The following is a 19,933-nucleotide window of genomic DNA, read 5'->3' on the forward strand; positions in this document are numbered from 1 at the left end:
CGCCAACCCTACGAATAGTGGACAACCCGCTCTATCACCTGAGCCAAAGCCGCATACAAACACACACTGAACAAACAAACAGCATTATGCTTTGATGCACCACATAATTGTCATATTTCATTCATTAAAAGAAGCCACAAATGAAATGAATCATTCTGATTTCAATAAATCCTCTGACGTTCAGTGTAAAGCCTTCAATATTAACCACAACAACAAAACCGACTGTAAATTGTGCAATAATACTAGTGAAGTATAACAAACTAATAAGGAATACCTGATGCTGGTCTGAAACTGGCTTAGTATCAGACTAGAGCTGATCTAATACTAACAGAAGAATAAATCAGATCAGGGTTAGATATTTATGCTCTGACTAGGAAAAAATGAAGAGAAAAAAAAACAACAAAAAAAACACAACGACTGCTCAACTCGAAATTCTTACTCAGGAACTCGGGACGGTCTCCTGAACTCCGGGTTCAGGAAGTGGCGTCAAATCAACAAGGCTGCTCACTACAACAAATGTACACAAAGTAGCACGCTATCTATGCAAGCATTTGCTTTAGAGCGGTGGTCACCTGCACTCTTCCTGGAAGATCTACCTTCCTGTCGGTTTCATCTCCATCGAGAACTTCTTAAGTGACTTCATCTTTCCTTCAGTGATTAGTGATCAACTTCTTTCAGTGATTAGATGGTCAGGTGGACACGATTATGGTTGAAGTTAAAGTCTTGAGGAAGCTGGATCTCCAGGAACAGGGTTGGTGACCACTGCTTTAGATCAAATCAGCACAGACATATTCGGTTATTAAATCAATAACACTCACTATACAGTAGGCTGTTCTGAGGAGGTAAATACATGTCAGTCGTCACAGTTAGCTTTCTAGACTGTTGCTAACAAAACATGAACGGGGAAGCGTCTATGTATTTTTTGTGCCCCCCCGCCCCACTCTGTACAGTGACCCAAACGCACAGACGTTGAAAATGATGTAGCGTCGACTTCCCACTTCTGAGGTAAACTGAATACAGCAAATGGAAGCTTATAAAAGTGGGATTAATTGTCCATTTGTGCTTCCAGGTTTGTCTCACAGCCATATGCAATCTTGGTCAGTGATCAGGTCTCGGTTTGGCATAAAAAGTAAGATTATATTGAAAATGCAAATAAAAAAAAAAAAAAGTGACAGAACAATTTAGATCATACTGTCACAATCACGCTACAAGGATCTTACAGGTCTATGTCAGTAAAGCTACACAAGCGGAGTACAGCATACATTAAAAAGAAAAAGTGTTCTATCGGCATCAATTTTGAATCGGTGAACATACCAAAAATGAGTGTCAAGATGTCATACACTGCAACAACAGCAAAAAAAAAAAAAAAGTCACTAACAGCACTACAGAAGAGCATCACACTTAAAGACAGCAAGAAAAGCTAGAAACTCTGCTGCATGATGATGATGAGAAGAAAATTTCACATATATGATTTAATGTACTCAGTTTATATGAGGACCCAAACCTCCCAGTGAACTATCTGTGACTAGCTGAACCTGCCACATAGCTTCTCCCCAGCATAATTGCTATATTCAACCGGGTGTCTGTAATTCCAAGGAAGAAAACAGATTAAGAAATTATGCTAATTTTGTAATGCTGCTTGTGCATCTTCAGGCATACGGAGACGCTCTGATAACGCTAGCAACGCTAACGCTCCTGCTCGGCTAAAAAAGAAAAAAAAAAAAAAAAAAAAAACCCACACACGGCTGCTGAAACCCCTCCAGACATGTGTGACATAAACCACAGGCCTCCTCGCTACACGTTTAAGATCATTTTACCGTTACCATGGCAAAAATGCTAATAAGGAGCTTTAAAGCAGCGTGAAGTGAAATGAGAAAAAGCCTCTCGGGCTATATATATGCTAATGACAAACCCGGAAGCACTAACAGCTACATATGAAGGAATGCTTCACAAACTGAAGATGGTTCCCCCCCCCCCCATTATGTGTCTTTTGCTATTTCTTTGCATGGCATTATTTTGGATGTTGAACTAATACAAGCATTATTAAGAAAGAAAAAAAAAATCCATTAACACTCAATCTAACAAATGCGAGATTTGTCTTATGAGCAGATGTGTAATGGAGGCAAAGCAGCTAGGAATGAAATGAATATCACATTTTGTGCTGGTGACTGGCTGGTAAATGAATGTGCACGATCAGATAGCGACGGGATTCGCTTTTCAAACTGCACTCGCTTTCATTGCAACACTTATGATCACTGTTCACAGTAGGGGGGGGGAAAGATGAGTATTTTGGCACACAGGCACTCAATTAAAACCCTACGGCATCACCGGTACTGGCCTACAGAGGCCTGGCAGGGTCATATTCCTGACAGTATTTCCCTAGATGGAGCAGAAAAGGCTTCAGCGAGAAGCTGAGCTCATTTTGAGATAATTGCTCTTCTCATCCCTTAAGTCTTATCAAAAGATGGCAAGCGAAAGAGGAGGGGAAGAAAGAAAAAGAAAAAAAAAAAAAAAAAAAACAAAAACACACATTTCACGGGGAAAAAAAAAAAAAAAAAAATATTCAGAGTGCTTTGTAATCCCAAAGCATTTGAGCAATCAATAGTTAGGTCATTACTCTAGACAAAGAAGTGTTGTTCTATCATAAGCAATCCTGCGAGCCTTGAGGATTGATCATAGAAATCTAATTCCGGTTTCGGATCGGCTACGGGAGACGAAGTGAATGAAAAAGAAATTAAGATGGACCAGACGCATTAACAAGCTACTGGAACCGATTTATAATTTGTCTAAACGCTGAGCGCGTACGAGCACACTCTGGGTGTTGGTCTGCTCACCTGATCGTCCATAAGGGGAACCTATCGGTTTAGGGACAGAGGCAGTGTCGGAAACAAACAAACAAACAAACAAACAAACGACTATTGTATCTAACTAAAATAACTCGAGTGCTGTAAAGCTCTAGGGCCGGATGAAGAGCAGAAATGAATACGAACGTGTCAATTTCAATTTTACACTTCAGCCTCTATTTCGAACCACTGAACACAACAAAATAAATATCAAGATGTTACACACTTCATGAAAAAAGTTCAATATCAGAGGCTGATTTAATAGCAGCATCCTTGGAGAGGACGTTTAATTTCACAAAATATTCACTAGAGGATGAACTGGACAAACACACAGAGAAAACAAGAAACGCTAGAAGGAAGAAATTGGATAAATAACACCCAGACAGAAATAGACAAGATGAAGATTATGTCCTACAGATTCCAGTGAACTAATGCTCATATAAACCTCTACTCACGCTCTAGGAGTAATATGCAAAGAAGTCATTTTATAGTTTATATTGCATACAAATGTCATACAGTACATATTTTAGAGCTGGGCAAAAAATATATATATATTTTTCGATTAGTCTTTTAGTTGTTTTTTTAAAATGTGGTCGATTGGTTATCGATTCTCAAAAGCCATGACTAGATCTTTTTCTGTAGTTATTTCCTCAAACGTTTAACATAAGATACTACTGGATCCGATTCAAATGAATCCGATTAATACCAGGCTGCTCCTCTCTTATTGACCTTGACATCAACAATAAATAATATATAAACTGTAATAACATAGCTTTTTAGTATATTATATTAAAACATAACAGTTTAGTAGTGAGTTCAAGAAGCTTTAAATACCTTCTGCGTGAAGGTGCATGGTCTCAGTATTGCTGTGTAGTGTTATGTGACACAACCTCAAGGTTCAAGTCTGTGCTTCGTTTCCATAATTTCCCGTTGGACGATGAAACGCACAAAAAACATTGTATTGAAGCTATAGTGATTGAATCGAATCGAGATTCGAATCGAATCAAGACCTTGTGAATAGAAATTGAATCGAATAAGATCGGGACATCTATGCTGATACCCAGCGCCATATACTATACGCGTATTCTCCCAATCGGGTCTTCTCAGGGTGCCACGGATTGTCCATATATGTATAAATTATGACTCTGCTATGCTGTTTTGGCATGGTTTGGCATGGTTTTTGTCAATTTAGAGCAGGGGTCTTCAATGTTATCTACAAAACGACCAGTGTGGCTGCAGGCTTTAATTAAAACCAAGCAGCATCCACACCTGATTTCACTTGTTTAATCAGTTCATCCTCGTCTCCAATCAAAATATCAAGTGTGTCCTCCTGTTTGCCTGGAATGACAGTCTGCAGCCACGCCGTCCCTTTGCGAATACAATTGAAGACCTGTGCATTAGAGGAAAACGTCACTTCGAATCTAGACACAGTTCTTCTAATGGGTCAATAATGAAATATTTCTATCCTGATGGGAGTGCTCACTTCCTGGATCCACAGGGCATGATGGCTAACTGAAAGGTGTGATGAGGGTGGATAATGATGTACATCATATGCTATGGCCTTCACATTCATCAGATATCAAGCCAGTCGAACACCTACTGTATGGGAGATTTTGGAGTGACGCATTAAGACAGCACTCTCAACCACCATCATCAAAGCATCAACTAGAATATATCTTCTGGAAGAAAGGAGTCCATCTTTCAAGAACAGTTCCAATAAGCCAAGGCATACTGAAGATGTTCTTGTAGCCAGTAAAAAAAAAAAATCAAAAAAAAAAAAAATTGAGAAATAGCCCTACCTACCCGTGTATTTATTTATAATGTATTTATTGTCCAGGAACGTTTTTTAGGTTTGTCAAGAACCTGGACTGAGCCAAAACACTACTGTATATGGTACATGTACCATCCTGCACATCATATATATAGTTCAGTGTTCCAGCTGCACCTCTGCATGCATAATCCAACTTGTTAGATAATTAACAGCCCATTCCTGAGTCAATTTGGGTGCGTGAGAATGGGTAAACACTAAAAGATTTATAACCGTGATACTCCAAGAACAAGGCTGCGAACAGCTGATATAGTAAACATAACACAGTATATAAATATGATGTATATAGCCTAACTTATTGTGTACATCATGTATACTGACTATTCACCGGGTGACAGTCCAAATCTCCATGGACTTCAGCTTGCAAAATATACCAAAGAAACTCGTCCCGAATCTTCAGCACGACACATTCCCAGTAATAATCCGACATCTCCTCACAGCCCTGCAAAAACCATATCAGGAGACATGATGATTGTTCAACGGGTATTATCAGCAGATCCTGATACCTTCCAGAGTCACATGGGCAGTGCTGATAGGATGTGTCTCAGCCCGAGTGACTACTGTCTGAAATGAGTCGAGCTCCCCATGAGACGATTCTATTGGCCTCCATTAGTGAGGTCAGTCAGTGCATCCAGCTGTGTTTGAGCAGCCAATAAGCCTGGTTTCACTGCCACTTACATCAGCTCATCCTCCCAGGACCTAGCATCAGGGAACAGATCGCCAGGAGAGTGGTGGAGCTTGGATGGCCTGGCCCATTGGAAAACCACTGAGCAATTCCACGCAAAATAGGAGAGCTGGAGCCGAGCCGACCGGTGGCATGTCAGATTCTAGAGGACAGTAATCCATCCTGGGTGATGGTGCATTTCAGGCCCTGCTTTGTTTTACGTTAAGTAAATTAAGGAGGATAAATAGGCTCTGTTTGGAGTTCAGGAGATGATCCCTGCCTTAACGTGCAGGATCGCTCACACTGGATACAAAACAGTCAGTCAATCTGTTCTGTTTAAAGCGAAGGGAGTGTGTTTAAGGCTGGCAGACTGTGAAGGATGCCTGCTCGGGCTGCTTATGGTCTACATTACGGCTTAAATGATGTGGAACTCCATGGGCAATAGAGACTGTTCACGTTAAGAGAATTGCAGTTCAGCGTTAAAAAAAAAAAAATAAACCCATAAAGACTATTTTATGGTTAAGACAAAGCAGTCTGAGTCAGTCGAGCTGCAAACACATACGGGCACTGGAGGCACAGGGATATTCTCTATAGAGCAACTTTCAATCCTGATGCTATTGATCAGAGAGTGTGGAGAAGTAGCGTCTCTCCTGGCTTTGCGAGTTGTAAAAATGATGCATGACCCACATTGGGACAGATTAGTTTTATATGGGGAGGTTTGGTAATTCCATCTTTCACAGAAGCTACTCTGATTTTATTTCTGTCAGAATCAGCGCTTGACTCATCCTTCCATGAGAGAATTCGAGCCGCAAACACCTACTGTGTCCTGACAAACTTAGAGTAGTCCAATTTATCCCTGTCCTGACAGACATGTGCAGGTAATTGTTACTTCCCTTCTATTTTAAAACACTGATATTCAACAAACTTAGTCATTTTTGTCTAGGGATTAAGATAAATATCTTGCAATCACAAATTCTGGATGGTCAGGTGCAAAATGGGTAGCTGACGTAAATCATATCATTTCCTCTCATCACTGGGAACTCGTTAGAAGGGAAGATAAATAAATAAATAAATAAATAAAAAGTTGTTCATCAAAAGAAAGCTCAATCCCATAGACTGATTAAATAGGCCAATACAACGGCAGCAACAGCTTTATGTTACCATATGTTGCAACATCATGATCATGAACTAATAATGTGCACAAACATCTGGGTTCATAGAGAAAGAAAAAAAAAGCTGCTAGAAACTTGCTCCTCCATCATTAATTTATAGCTTTCTGGATACAAGAGTTTTATCACAGAAAAGCAAGCGTTTTACTACATACTCTGTGGGGGAAAACTAATCCTGTCCAAATACTGTAGGGTAATATGGACATTTATAAAAATGAGGAAGAAGGAGACATTTGAGTGTGCATTTGTAGAAATCCAGAAAGGTGCTAAAAAAAAGAAGACTTCCACTCAAGCCGTCACTGGATACAATCCACTCCGGGTCTTAGACAAACATACAGGTCCACCCTCTCTCTCACACACATTCAGGGATAAAACCACATATTAACCACATATTAACGAAGATCCCAAACACCTTGACCTCAGCTACTTAGCATGTAAGTATATCTTACAGTGACCAAAAAAAAACTACAAAAAACAGACCAGCAATCTGAACAACTCAGGGAGACAAATAGACACTCAGTGTGAGATTAAGTGAAAAGGCCAACTGCATTAACTGCATACACCACTAAAACCAAGTTGTTTTGCGACGACGGAGGAAAGTGTGTTCTGTATCCTTGACATTTCTTCGCACAGCCACAATAAAGGAGGCGAAATAAAGCGGTCGAGATCCAACATCTAGAAACGATCAATTGCCGCAAGCGCGTGGCGTCTGTATGTGCATTGGGGGATTTCAAAAGGTAAATAGACTGAATAATTTCTAAGCCAATTACCAAGACAGTAGAAAAGGGCCAGAAGACAGAGGAGGTTGACAAATGATGCCGGTCGCTCAATTTCCCCGGCAAACCGGCTGCCGTACCTGACACTAAGACAATAAGAAAGCCTAATAGGCATTTATACCGGCCTTGCCAGACACCTGCCATTTATTTCAGAGGCTCTTTACTGGTCAAAATTGATTCTCTAAAGCCCGTTGAAATTAGGCGGTTTGCCGCTTCATGTGGCAGGCTCGATTTTTTCCCCTCTCCTGCTGCCAGATAAATGAGAGAGAACGCAAAGCTGAAAGGGAAAGAAGTTTTAAGAAAAAAAAAAAAAAAGACAAGGAAGGTGCAGAATGACAGAAGTAGAAAGAGAAAAGAGAAAGACTGAGTGCAAGGTAAAGAGTAAGTGACAACCAGGGCAGTTTGTTTGGACAAGCTGTATTCAAGCAAAGATAATCAAAATTACTATGCACACCTAACACAATGCAATCAAAATCAGACAAAAAAAAAAAAAAAAAGAAGAAGAAAACAGACAGAAGACATGAATGGAAATTCACATCTTTAGTTTTGGCTCCTTCAGGGATCCGTAGCAAAGTGAGGAGGCCAGTCACAGCACGTTGCCCCTCCCCTCCCTATACACAATCATACGAGCCTCCACTGGGACAACAGCTGCTGCGGAAAATGAGAGTTTTTAAACGCATCATTATGGCCCCACCATGAGGAGACCACCAGGGAGAGGAGAGAGGGGGCATTAAGGCAGAAAGGAAGCAGGGAAATGACGGGTATGAAGAAAAATGGCTTTATAAGGAAACGACAAAATGTGTTCCGTGTTAGCTGATAAATTTATCACATATTTAGTGCTTCATCATGTTCAAATTGGCTAAAGACTCTGCAACAAAAATAAACACCTAAAGCAACCTTAAGAAGGGGTAACGAAGAAAGTCGAACATTTCTGCAGCACTGGAGCCAAACAGCTGGGGATGATGGGATACACATGAGTGATTCTGGAGGACTGGGGAAGGGATAGAACGGCAACACAGGCCTCATGGTGCTAAAAGAGAGAAAGATTTGAAGGAAATCCCAGAAGAGGAGCCAGTATTAGTATGAACACCTGCACCTCTCCACCATCGCTACGGCTGAGTAACGCGTCACAGTGTTACTCTCCCGTGACAGGCTGGTTTAAATGACCGCTGCCCCAGTGGACGACTGGCCAAGCCAAATACAGTCTGGATTCAAAATTCATGAATTTCTCTAACACAAAGCGGTTTTACAGCCAGAAAAACCACTAATGGTGACAAATGGAACTCATAACAGCAAAAAGAAAAGAAAAGAAAACATTGACGCTACGAGCTCAGTACCTGCTGCTGAAGCTAAATTGATGAGCTTACTGTATGCGTTTAATTCAAGTTTTGCAAGTGTTATATGAGACGTATGAACCAGTGAGAGACTCTAATGGGAAAAGAATAATCAACCTTACCATTACATACAGATATGTACTGGGCCTCGGTCCCAAGACGCCAAAAACATGCTTCAACCTATGATTAGATCTGACAGCTCTCGCAACCTGAAGGAGTTCAGTTTCATACAGCCCAGTAAAATAGAGACTGTAAAACACTGCCATTCACCACATTTACATGCGCAACACTTCACAAGTTCACCATCTGCATCAGCGTCTAGAACACGAGACCGTTACGACCTCCCTGAACTCTGAGCACGTTCCTCAGAAAACAGCAGCAATGCCGAAAAAGAGTGGAAGACAGTCCCGTTTCTCTTCAGTAAAAACAGTAATACGGCACTAATTTAGTTTCATTCATAAAGACCCCACCACTGGGGACGTCTTTAAAAAAAAAAAAAAAAAAAAGCCGTTGGAAAGTTTGCCGATTTAAGTGGCGCGCCAGCATGACGCCTAGTGACAAATTAGCTTTCCCTTCTGTGTGAAAATTTTAATGAGACACAAAACATCTAATGCATCCAGTGCATCCGGGATTGCTAAATATTAATACTGTCGTAATCAAAGTTTAATTTTGCCCGCATTTATGTCTCCCTATTGACAGCCATGAATAACACATCAAAGCCTGAACTGGCTTTCTAATGCTAAACAACTTGCAACTGTGTAGGGATGCCAAATACATGTTAGAAATCAAAGTTGTTGTTTTTTGACACACTGAAAATAAAAAATATACATATATATATATATTGTTCCATCTCCTGCTGGATAAAAACTTAGCAGAAAAGAACAAACAAAGGAAAATATATATTACCAACTACACAACTGCAAGAGGTAGAATCATTCCCATATCTTGGGCAGTGCTGAGTAATATTTTCTTAACAGGGCCACGGAGGTTGCTTACGTTCTGACGTATGACTTTATTTTGCTAGGAATACAAGTTCCCACTGGGGTTTTCAACATGTATAGAGACACACACACGGTGAAAATAAGACACAGGCTAATGTATCATGTTATTCGTGTCTTTGTCATGGGACTCCTGTTAGCACATTTTTAGACATTGAACCTAACAGGCCTATTTTCCCCCTAGTTCAGTTAGCACTGAGACAGTCTCTCTATTTCCCCTTTAAAGACCTCACATAGTCCAACATAGATTGTACACGGATATATACCGCGCATGGGATGGGACAAGAAGAGAAGAAGAAAATTGAAGAGAACCGAACTGAAGAGAAGCGTATAGAACTAAAGAGATCCGAAGAGAGGCGTATAGAACTAAAGAGAAGTGAAGAGAAGTGAACTGAAGAGAAGCGTATAGAACTAAAGAGATCTGAAGAGAGGCGTATAGAACTAAAGAGAAGTGAAGAGAAGTGAACTGAAGAGAAGCGTATAAAACTAAAGAGAACTGAAGAGAAGAGAATAGAACTAAAGAGAAGTGAACTGAAGAGTAGAGAAGTGTATAGAACTAAAGAGAACTGAAGAGAAGAGAATAGAACTAAAGAGAAGTGAAGAGAAGAGAACTGAAGAGAAGAGAAGAGAACTAAAGAGAACTGAAGAGAAGAGAACTGAAGCGAAGAGAAGAGAAGTGTATAGAAGAGTATAGAACTAAAGAGAACTGAAGATAAGAGAACTGAAGAGAAGAGAATAGAACTAAAGAGAACTGAAGAGAAGAGAACTAAAGAGAACCAAATAGAAGTGAAGCGTATAGAACTAAAGAGAACTGAAGAGAAGAGAACTGAAGAGAAGAGAAGCGTATAGAACTAAAGAGAACTGAAGAGGAGAACTGAAGAGAATAGAACTAAAGAGAACTGAAGAGAACAGAAAAGAATTGAAGAGAAGAGAAATACGACATCTCTACAGCAGCCTGTCTGTGAATTAAGGCTCCTTCATTTTAAACAATAACAATTAAAATGTCACCATCCATCCTGCCTCTGTAAGATTCTATTTGAGCATAGCATGACCTTTGCCGATAATGTAATGAAACAAATACACAAGACTGTTTTCTGTGTCCGGGCTCAGATATATCCCTCTCTTTCTCTCTGTGGGCTTTTTGAGCCATGTATTCCTCTGAAAACTCAATAAACGCTGACCTTTCCAGTCAGACTTGTGGCTGAACAAGAATGAAAAGAAAAGAAAAAGTGTGCATGTGTACATGTGCTTCTCGAACACGCCGATTCCACACTTACAGCCTCCACGGCTTAGAGATCTCCACCAAGATCTGCACACTACCTTTGATTGTTAGGCCTGTCTTAATCCTGGACTTGGAACCCAAGTACATTACATTAAAAACGACCAAAAAAACTTAATGAAAGCAGCACAGAATCGTAAAACTTCTAATTAAGCTCTCAGGGCCATGCTCATCACAAGAGGAACTCGTCCTCCCAATAGTAGACCTCACAAAGCTCCACTGTAATGACGATGGTCCTCACTATGGCACACGGACACGTGAACCATCACATGAAGGTCTAGTCCTCTCCAATAATCCTGTCTATTAATCAACGCTGGGCCGTATTCACTATGAGGCCACTTCAGGCAGACCTTCAATAAAATCGCAAAGCATTCAGTGCTCAGTGCCTGCACTTAACTAGAACACAGGGGACAAAGCTACTGTACTTCCGTCTATTAGCTTCACAAAGAGAGCCAGATCATTCATTTTTTTAGATGATCATTGAGGTTTATTAAAGAAATGGCCGTGAAAAATTGGTTTTTGAAGCGCAACGCAGAGAGATTCGCTGCTGACTCGGGCGGGCTAAGCCCGGACTGAGCACGCTCAGATGAGACCGGTCTACTCCGTCCTGAACATCCACCGCATGACATACTGAGAGTGAAACGTGATGCCGAAGCAGCCATTTTCCCAAAATCCAAATCTCTGTGGAGAGTGCTGGGAATGGCGAAGTTGTACTGAGGCTTTTACTGAGATTCCCCTCGGTATGTGGGCACACACTCTCCCTGTGAAGACCTTTCACTGGCATAGTAATGCAGTTCATTAATGCTGTTTCTACATCTAAATATAAGCCTAAACTTAACCTTAAGTTTTACTCGAGCGACGAGCCAAATGTCAAAACTGTCAGATATTTCTAGCCTTGTGGGGTTCATTTGGTCCTGACCAAGATATAAAAACCATGCACACACACGCGAACGATAGGGACACTGCATCTGCAGTAAATGAGCCACATTTTATAGATAAGTCATCATCTTAGAATAGTCTGATTAAAAGCCTACACTGCACACGGGCAAAAAAAAAAAAAACAAGTGACAGGCCATTTATCAAACCCGTATATGCCCAAGTCACTTTACTGCACCTCTCGCTCATCCTCGAATAGCCATCATGTCTCTTATGCATGTCTATTCCATAGCATTACAGAGAGAGAGAAAACACAACAGTGTCTTCAAATTCCTACACTAAAACCATGTACAGAAAGATAGTATTTTAATTCTGGGGGTTGTGAGAAACTTTTGATTGTAAAACCACTGCATGCATCAACTTAATCAGTTGGGAAAAAAAAAAAATAATGAATACAATTTTTTTTTGAGACGCACCAGAGTATCGGCCGATAATCGTTATTGTCCGATAAACGTGATTTTTCATGCTATGGGCTATCGGTCGATAGTTTAAAAACATGCGATGATCAGGGCCGATTATATCCTGTCGATCAAAAGAGGGCGGGAAAACACATCGAATTCGTGCAGTGTGTAAAGATGATAAAATGATGATAAAACTGCAGTTTGTAATCTCTGTATGAACTGCACTTAGTGCAGAAGTGAGCAGCAGTGAAGTGGGAGTTTCAGCGTCGAGTCAAAAAAATTTTTTTGCCGCGCTGCTCGCAAGGGCCAGTACACCGGTGAAAGATTTAAATAAAGATGAGTTGACAAAAAAGGTATATATATATATATATTGCACAGAAAGATATATTTATAGAGTAGTATATTTCATATCCAGTTAATGTTCATATATAAAAAGTTGATATTATATATTACCAGTTTGATGTTTATGATGAAGTAGAAAGGCTTGTGTTTGTGGAGCGTGAATGTGAGACTAACAGGAGGTTTTTTACAATTCAGTCGATGTTAATATGAATTAATAACATTCAATAAGTTAGTAATCTTACTTTAATCTTCAGAATTTAGTTAAAGTGTTAATGTTAATTAAAAAAAAAAAAAAAAAAAAAAAGAGTAATGTGTTTTGTGTTTATGAGACCAGTTAGTTAACTGAACTAATGAAAACGTTAGCCTACCGTCCACCACAGCATACAGATCTAACAAACAAACATCATGACAGAAATGTTCCATTTTCTAGAAATAAGTAAGGAATAATTGACGACGGGACGCTGGATTATAAGAAAAATAATGCGCAAGCGAAATGAATCGGAGGCTTGAGGCATTGATATGCAGTTATCGGTGAGAGCAAGAAAAAAGAAAGAGAGAGCACGTGTGACTGCGGTAATGAGACAGAAAAGCCGGTGAACAAGTATCGATAGTTATTTGTTCATTTATCCGTTGTATTTTCTACAGTAATAAAAAGTAGAAAATCCCCCAGGAACAAGTAGACCTATGGATATTTATTTGTTCTATATTTATATTCTCAGCATGAATTGTGTGTGTGGGGGGGGTGAATTCGCTCTCTCTAATAACTGTATAGAAACGGCTCAGGCCTCCGTTACTAGCCCTCAGATGACGTTTTGGAATTAGCTACAGGGGCTTGAGATGGGATATGTAATAAATAATTAAATAAATTCAGCTGAGGTGTGCTAACCTGTGGTATAAGTGGAATAACTGATTCAATGGCCTGTCGTCAATTATTCCTTACATACTGGCCATTCGCGTTGGACCAATGACATTACAGCAAGCTTAAATTCTTGTTAACATTAGTTTACTTTTTTTTTATATTTATAAATATAAAAAAAAAAGTTTTGAATAAAGCAACACTTAAGACACCCAAGTCTTTGTGGATCAATTCCATTTGCACTAAATGATATTTGACATTTTCTCCATTTTACTTTGGGCTGAAGCGTTCTCTTTTAATTATGATGTGTTCATCATCCCTTTGCTTTGAGAACACTGATGATGAGAAACACCGTGGCTGTTACTCGCTCTAAATTAAAGGCAGTCACAGCAGGAGGTTTATGTTGATGAGGTCATTGTCTCAGGGTCGACTGGCAGCGCCGAGTCGAGCCTAGTTCAGTCAACACGGCAACGGAGCTTTATTAAAAAGAGCTCGTGTTATTACACCAACCTTTATTATGGATGCATCACCATGGGAGGAGACCTTAGGTGAGAGCCTGGTCTCGGTTTCAAACGGCTTTCATTAATCACAAAGCTGTGTGTGTGTGTGTTTATGGCTTTGTGTGCTCACATTAGTATTCATGTACACCTAAAGGATCGTTATAAACAGTGATTGCGGACTGCAGGATGATGATGGATTGTGTCTCATTGTGGACATAATGTATGTGCGCTAACTAATTGAGCGCAGCAAGAAGTAGATAATCTAAATATTTATCAGTGTAGGTGAGTCGAGCATGTGTGTTTGTGGATGTAAATAGCTGAAGGTCCATGAATACATTAGCTTTCTGCCATATATACGTGTGTGTGTGAGAAAATAATAAACTTAACATTATATTATTTGAATCCTATAAGGCAATTAGGAAGAAAGATGACAATGTATGATCTCTCTCTCTCGGTCATTGCTGTTCAGCGTGGGGTGTAAATAAAACTCCTTGTGCTGTCTCCTCCTCCTGCAGAGTCTCCTTTCCTTGCCACACCTTCACCACAAGGGGGAGACATGCTTAAACATACTCCTCAATTCCCTGCACAAACACAGTGTATTATTGTTGATAAAACTGTGCTAGCGTAGAACTTCTCCTCCCCTCCTCATCGAATCGGTCTTCGTGTGTCTCGAGTTCTCCCTCTAACGTCGTGCGTGTCTCCTGGCCCCTCTCTTTCTCATCTTTCTGTCCAAATATTTTTGCCTGTCTCAAAGTCATTCGGTCTCTCTAATCTCACCGTGACTCATCTTTCTTCTAGTGATATCTGTTTCATTGTGTCTTTCTGTCTCTTGTGTGTTATTAATGGCATCTCTTTTTGTCTTAGCCTTTACCATAGTCTCTCTAGGTCTGTCTGCCTCACTCTTTCTCTTTTGTTCTCTCTCATGATCCCACTTATTCTATATCCCACGGTCTCTCTCTCTTTCTCATCTCTTAAGCTTTCTCTTATGGTCTCTCTCTCTCTCTTTTGTTCTCCACCTGTCTCTCAGTCTCTCTTTTGCTCTCACTCTTGGTCTCTCTCTTTCTCATCCCTTAAGCTCTGTCTCTCTCTCTCTCTCATGGTCTCTCTATCTTTCTCTCATGGTCTCTCTCTCTGCCTTTCTCTCATGGCCTCTCTCTCTGTCTGTCTTTCTTTCTCTGATTGTCTCCCTCTCATCTCTTTTGCAGTTTCTCATGGTCTATCTCTTTCTCTCTCTCCCTCTTGCTCACATGATCTATTTTGCTGGTCTCTTACTGTTTCCATCATAGTCTGTGTTTCTCTTTCTCTCTGTCTGTTTCTCTCTGGCTCTGTCTGTCTGCCTCTCTCATTCATCCCACTGTCTATGTGTCTCCTATCCCTGTCTTGTGTCATCTCTCACTCCTGTGATCTCTGCCTCATTGTAGTATTTCTCTGTCTCTTATCTCTTGATCTCACGGCCTCTGTCAGTCTCCCTGTCTGGCCTCTCAGGGTTTCATCAGTGTCTCGCCTCATCTCTGCCTCCTAGCCATCTCTGTGTTACTCACTGGTGTAGGCCAGCCCCAGCATGAAGGCCTGTTTTCCGAGTGAAGAGCGTGCATGTTTGTGGAAAGCAGTGGAGTGGACTGGTAATTAGTGTTAATTGGTTTAGCGGAGAGCTGGAGGCGGGCTGCTGAAATGGTAATGCTAGATTCTCTCTTTCTCTCTGATCTGATAACACATCATCAGAGCTCTCTATCTGTGTTCCCGCAAAACCCAATACAAACCCAAGCCAGCCTGACTGGCAACAACTTACACGTGGTGTGTGTGGGTCTATACATACTGTATGTGTGGCATCTGTGTGAGATCAAATGCATTCCATAGTAATATAGGAACATTTACAAAAAGTGTACCAGCAGAATGACAACAGTGTTTTGGGGGGGTGGACATAAGAATAAACAAGTGAAGATGTCCATGCATGCATACACACACACACACACACACACACACACACACACACACACACACAGTGCTTTATCATAGCGTCAAAGCAATGGGGGGGATCTATTCATCCAGATAACAATGCAAGGCTGAAGCAATTTGTGCTCATTTGATGCGTAATGAGCTTCTTATCAGTAAGTGGCCAGAGAAATGAGGTGTAAAGTGTAGCTCTTTCAGCACCGAGCTAATGCATCAGCCATGAGCTCATTTCTACACATTTATATAAAACACACAAAACAAAACCTCACAAGACAGTGAATCTAATAAACAATGAAAACACATGGAGCAGAAAGGGAACGTGCAAATGAATAAAAGACGTAAACGTGAGTGACAGCAGGTAAGCAGTGTCATTTCCTGTTTATAATGGCAACAGGAAGGGCACTGAGAGGACACTGGGACGGAGCTATACTGTCGCACATCATGCCTACTCAAAGTATGTGCCGGTACAGAACACACTTTAGCACTTATTCACCAAAGTTCCCTAGAAACGTGCAACACGGAATGACGTGCAAAATAAATGGAAATCTGTGCCGGGTATCTGATTCATGAACCAGTCATTAAAACTAGCAGGAGTTTGAGTGCAACTGATGAATCAGCTTCAGCTGCATGGACACAAGCTCCTGCTCACTAGTTACATTTCATACGCACACACACACACTCTTATTTACTTTTAATCGGGATTAGTAGGTGTTCATTGTATGTGTGTGCTATGACAAACTTCTAAAGACTACACATTTAGAAGGTTGGTTTCTAATTTTGGCACAGAGATGGTGTGTGATGATTTGGGTTTGCGATATGGTTGTATTCATGTACAGTTTCTCCAGTTTAACATCATTTAATACGTCTATATGTATATATCCATCTATATTTTTTTTAATAATGAGTCAGATTCTGTGTCCCTTTCTGTCCATGCCTCAAAAAATCCAAAACGTCTCCCGTTCCAGGTGTGCTGCCCCTGATATGAGGCCTGCATGCCTATGTTGCGACCAAGAAACTGAAGATGGAGAAAGAACAGCAGGCTTCTTCAGTGCTAGCTCTGACCACACATGATAACGGTTTACCTCTGCTCTCTTTACACAGATTTAGAACATACTCAAACAGCCATCATTTACCATCCAGCACATCTGAAAGAATGAAGGTCAAAACACTACCCAGGCCTCTGAGGGACACCCAGACTGAGAGGGCTGGAGCTGCCTCATCTTTACATGCACTCTAGCAGATGCCATCTGCTGCGAAGCACACCATCAACAACACGTCATTCGACAGAGACTACCCTTCTCACACACACACACACACGAGTGTACACACTCACATGATGCCTGATACATCTGACTCTGTTCTGACTCTGCCACTATACTCTATGTATCTGTTTTATTATTATTATTATTATTATTATTATTATTATTATTATTATTACAGTGAATTGCACGAGACACATGAAATCATAACGGAATGCAGGGGTACTCAAGTGTCTTTCTCAAGCACTATGGGAGTCTGGTCGTAAATACCAGAGACAGAGCTCTGACGCAGCCGTGATCAGCTGACCCCCATGGCTCTGAAGCATTATAAAGCGACTATAGTGAGCAGTGAGGTCACCAGGCTAGAAGAAAGAAAGAAACCAGCCGTAGAGGTTGAGGAACCTGCAGTCAGCGGGCAGACGGGGCACCTCAGAAGACCACTGTGCTACCAATTAGACATTGCATCATGCTAACAACCGCTGACCTAGACACTGTATATAAGCTACCCCAGTCAGTGTTCTCATCTAATAGACAGACTCACCAATTAATGACCAAGATTAAGGAATGCTATAAAAGCCGTGTCTAGTTGTTGAATTACTCATGACAGTATATAGTTCTATTGAAGGTCAGCTTGTCTTAAGCCATTTTTCCACCGCGATGTACGGCTCCACTCGGCTCACTTCACATTTCCGAGCTTGCTTTTCTACTGCAGTTTAGTGCCGCCTCAGCGTGGGTGCCATCTTCCACTCGCCTTCATGCAGGAAAAAAGTTATATTATCGAAAAGCCCTGTACAAATACACGGTCAGGCCGTATTCCAAACTCATTTCCTGTTCACTGAACATGGACCCTATTAAGGATGGAAAATAATGGCGTTCTAGACCCTACGTAGTGCTCGATATGACCCAGTTACATTCATCCGTGACAGGAGTGACTTCGATAAACGCCTGTTTGGAAATCGGTAACGAGTGAGATGTAAAAATCTAAGACAGAAAGCTTTGTTGTAATTTTATCTGTAATGATATAAATTATGAATCTTTTTCAATTAATAGAATATTACCATACGCAAATGATGTATTAAATGACATTTATTCAGGCACAGTACAGAAGCATTCGTAAAGGAGAATTCCCTGCTCCCTCAGTGTGTGGCTCACATCTCGTATCGTATCGGCTCAGCTCACTTGGAACCTCGACCGAGGTGGTACTAAAAAAAAAAAAAAAAAGTACCACATACCAGGTACTATCCACAGTGGAAAGCCCTTAAAAAGCGAGCAGAATCGAGTCGAGTTGAGTCGTACCGTGCAGTGCCATTTGTCTCTGCCTGGTAGATTTTTCAAAAAGGGAAATCCTCCGCATTTGTGTCTTGTATACAACCCTGAAGGTCTCACCAACAAGCTAGATGGAACTTTTTTCCCCTTACATAAAAGCCAGCTTTAAGGGCCTTTTAAATGGATAACCTTGGTAACAGTTTAAGATTTAAAAAAAAAACCAAATACCAGAAAAGCTAATATAAGAAATCTAATAGAGAAAATGCTAGTGCTAAATTCAAACTAGAACACGTGAAATCTCTCCGGATGGAGCTGGTGGATCAAGCGGATTTATTGCGTTTTAAATCTGAATCCGGTGGCAAAGTGTAAACCTCAACCACATGTCTTATCATCCTTTTAAATCAGAAGGCTCTCTGATCACTTTAGGAGACATTCCAAACATCTGACTCGAATGGATCCTAGTACCAAATCCTACAGTACACAAGGTTCAAGGTTTCTCACAACTGTATTGCCTTCCTGCAGTTAGTTCCCTTTTACTGCTGAACTCTCATTAAATGTGTATGGAGACATTACGAAAAAAAAAAATATACAACAGGAATGAAGAAGCAGAGATTTCTGGTGCCTCAGGTGAGTGTACAAAGCTAGGAGAGTTAGCTTGCTTTGCTAATCTAATAAAGCCAAGCACGTAGCATAACTCAAAAGATCAATCCAGTGTCTAATGAGTGCATTACTTATTTTGAGTTTTACTAGTTAGCTTCAGAAGCTATGCATAGCGACTACTGTTTTGCAATTTTAATAAAATCCTGGACATTGCAGGCCGACAAGCGACAAACTACAATACAAGCAAGTTGTAGCTTGCAGGTATAGAGTTAGGGTTACACCTACACCTGGATCTGTCGTCACAGACGACCATGTGACTCCCACATGCTCTGGAGTTTAGATGAGCATAAAGTAGCTAAATTCAATATGAAATGAAACACTCCATCTTCTTAAAAGTTCCAAAGAGGAAAGAAAAGGAAGAAAACCCCACGCTTTGAGGCCAGGACAAAACGCTCCATTAGGAGACGAACCATCTGTACACATGATACAAGTGATTTGTAGTTCCTAAGCTCCAAGCCAAGAGTTAATAAAAGTGAGTTTTAGCTCACAGCCAAGCATCATGTGTCCATTAAGACTGGATGTTCATCAATTAGTCAAAAACATGCGTGCACTAATGCCTGTTCCAGATCTTCCTATCTATTTGGTCCTCACACAAACGCACCAACAGAGCCTGCGGAGATGAACGCCATCAGTATCTGGTGGTGTTTAATGCTCTGGAAAAGGGATTATAGCAGACTGGAATGGATCAGATCACAGCTTGGAATGTGCAAACTAATAAAAGGGATACATTTAGGCAAACGCTGATAGACAGTGAAAGAGAAGGCGGGAGAAAAAGAGGGAGGGCGGGGGAAATCCATTTCATTTGTAGCCATTTCATGACTTGTGTACCTGTCAACTAAACTTGTTAATGGACTTAGCAGGAAGCAAGA

The 19,933-nt window shown here is 40.7% G+C and overlaps 1 protein-coding gene across 5 annotated transcripts in view; it reads right to left on the reverse strand.

Moving 5' to 3' along the window:
- pard3aa (par-3 family cell polarity regulator alpha, a) overlaps positions 1 to 19,933 on the reverse strand; it is a 434,509-nt gene that overhangs the window by 315,156 nt on the left and 99,420 nt on the right. The gene's annotated exons all lie outside the window — the stretch shown is intronic.

Source organism: Ictalurus furcatus, chromosome 1 (assembly GCF_023375685.1).
Source record: "Ictalurus furcatus strain D&B chromosome 1, Billie_1.0, whole genome shotgun sequence".
Lineage (NCBI taxonomy): Eukaryota > Metazoa > Chordata > Actinopteri > Siluriformes > Ictaluridae > Ictalurus > Ictalurus furcatus.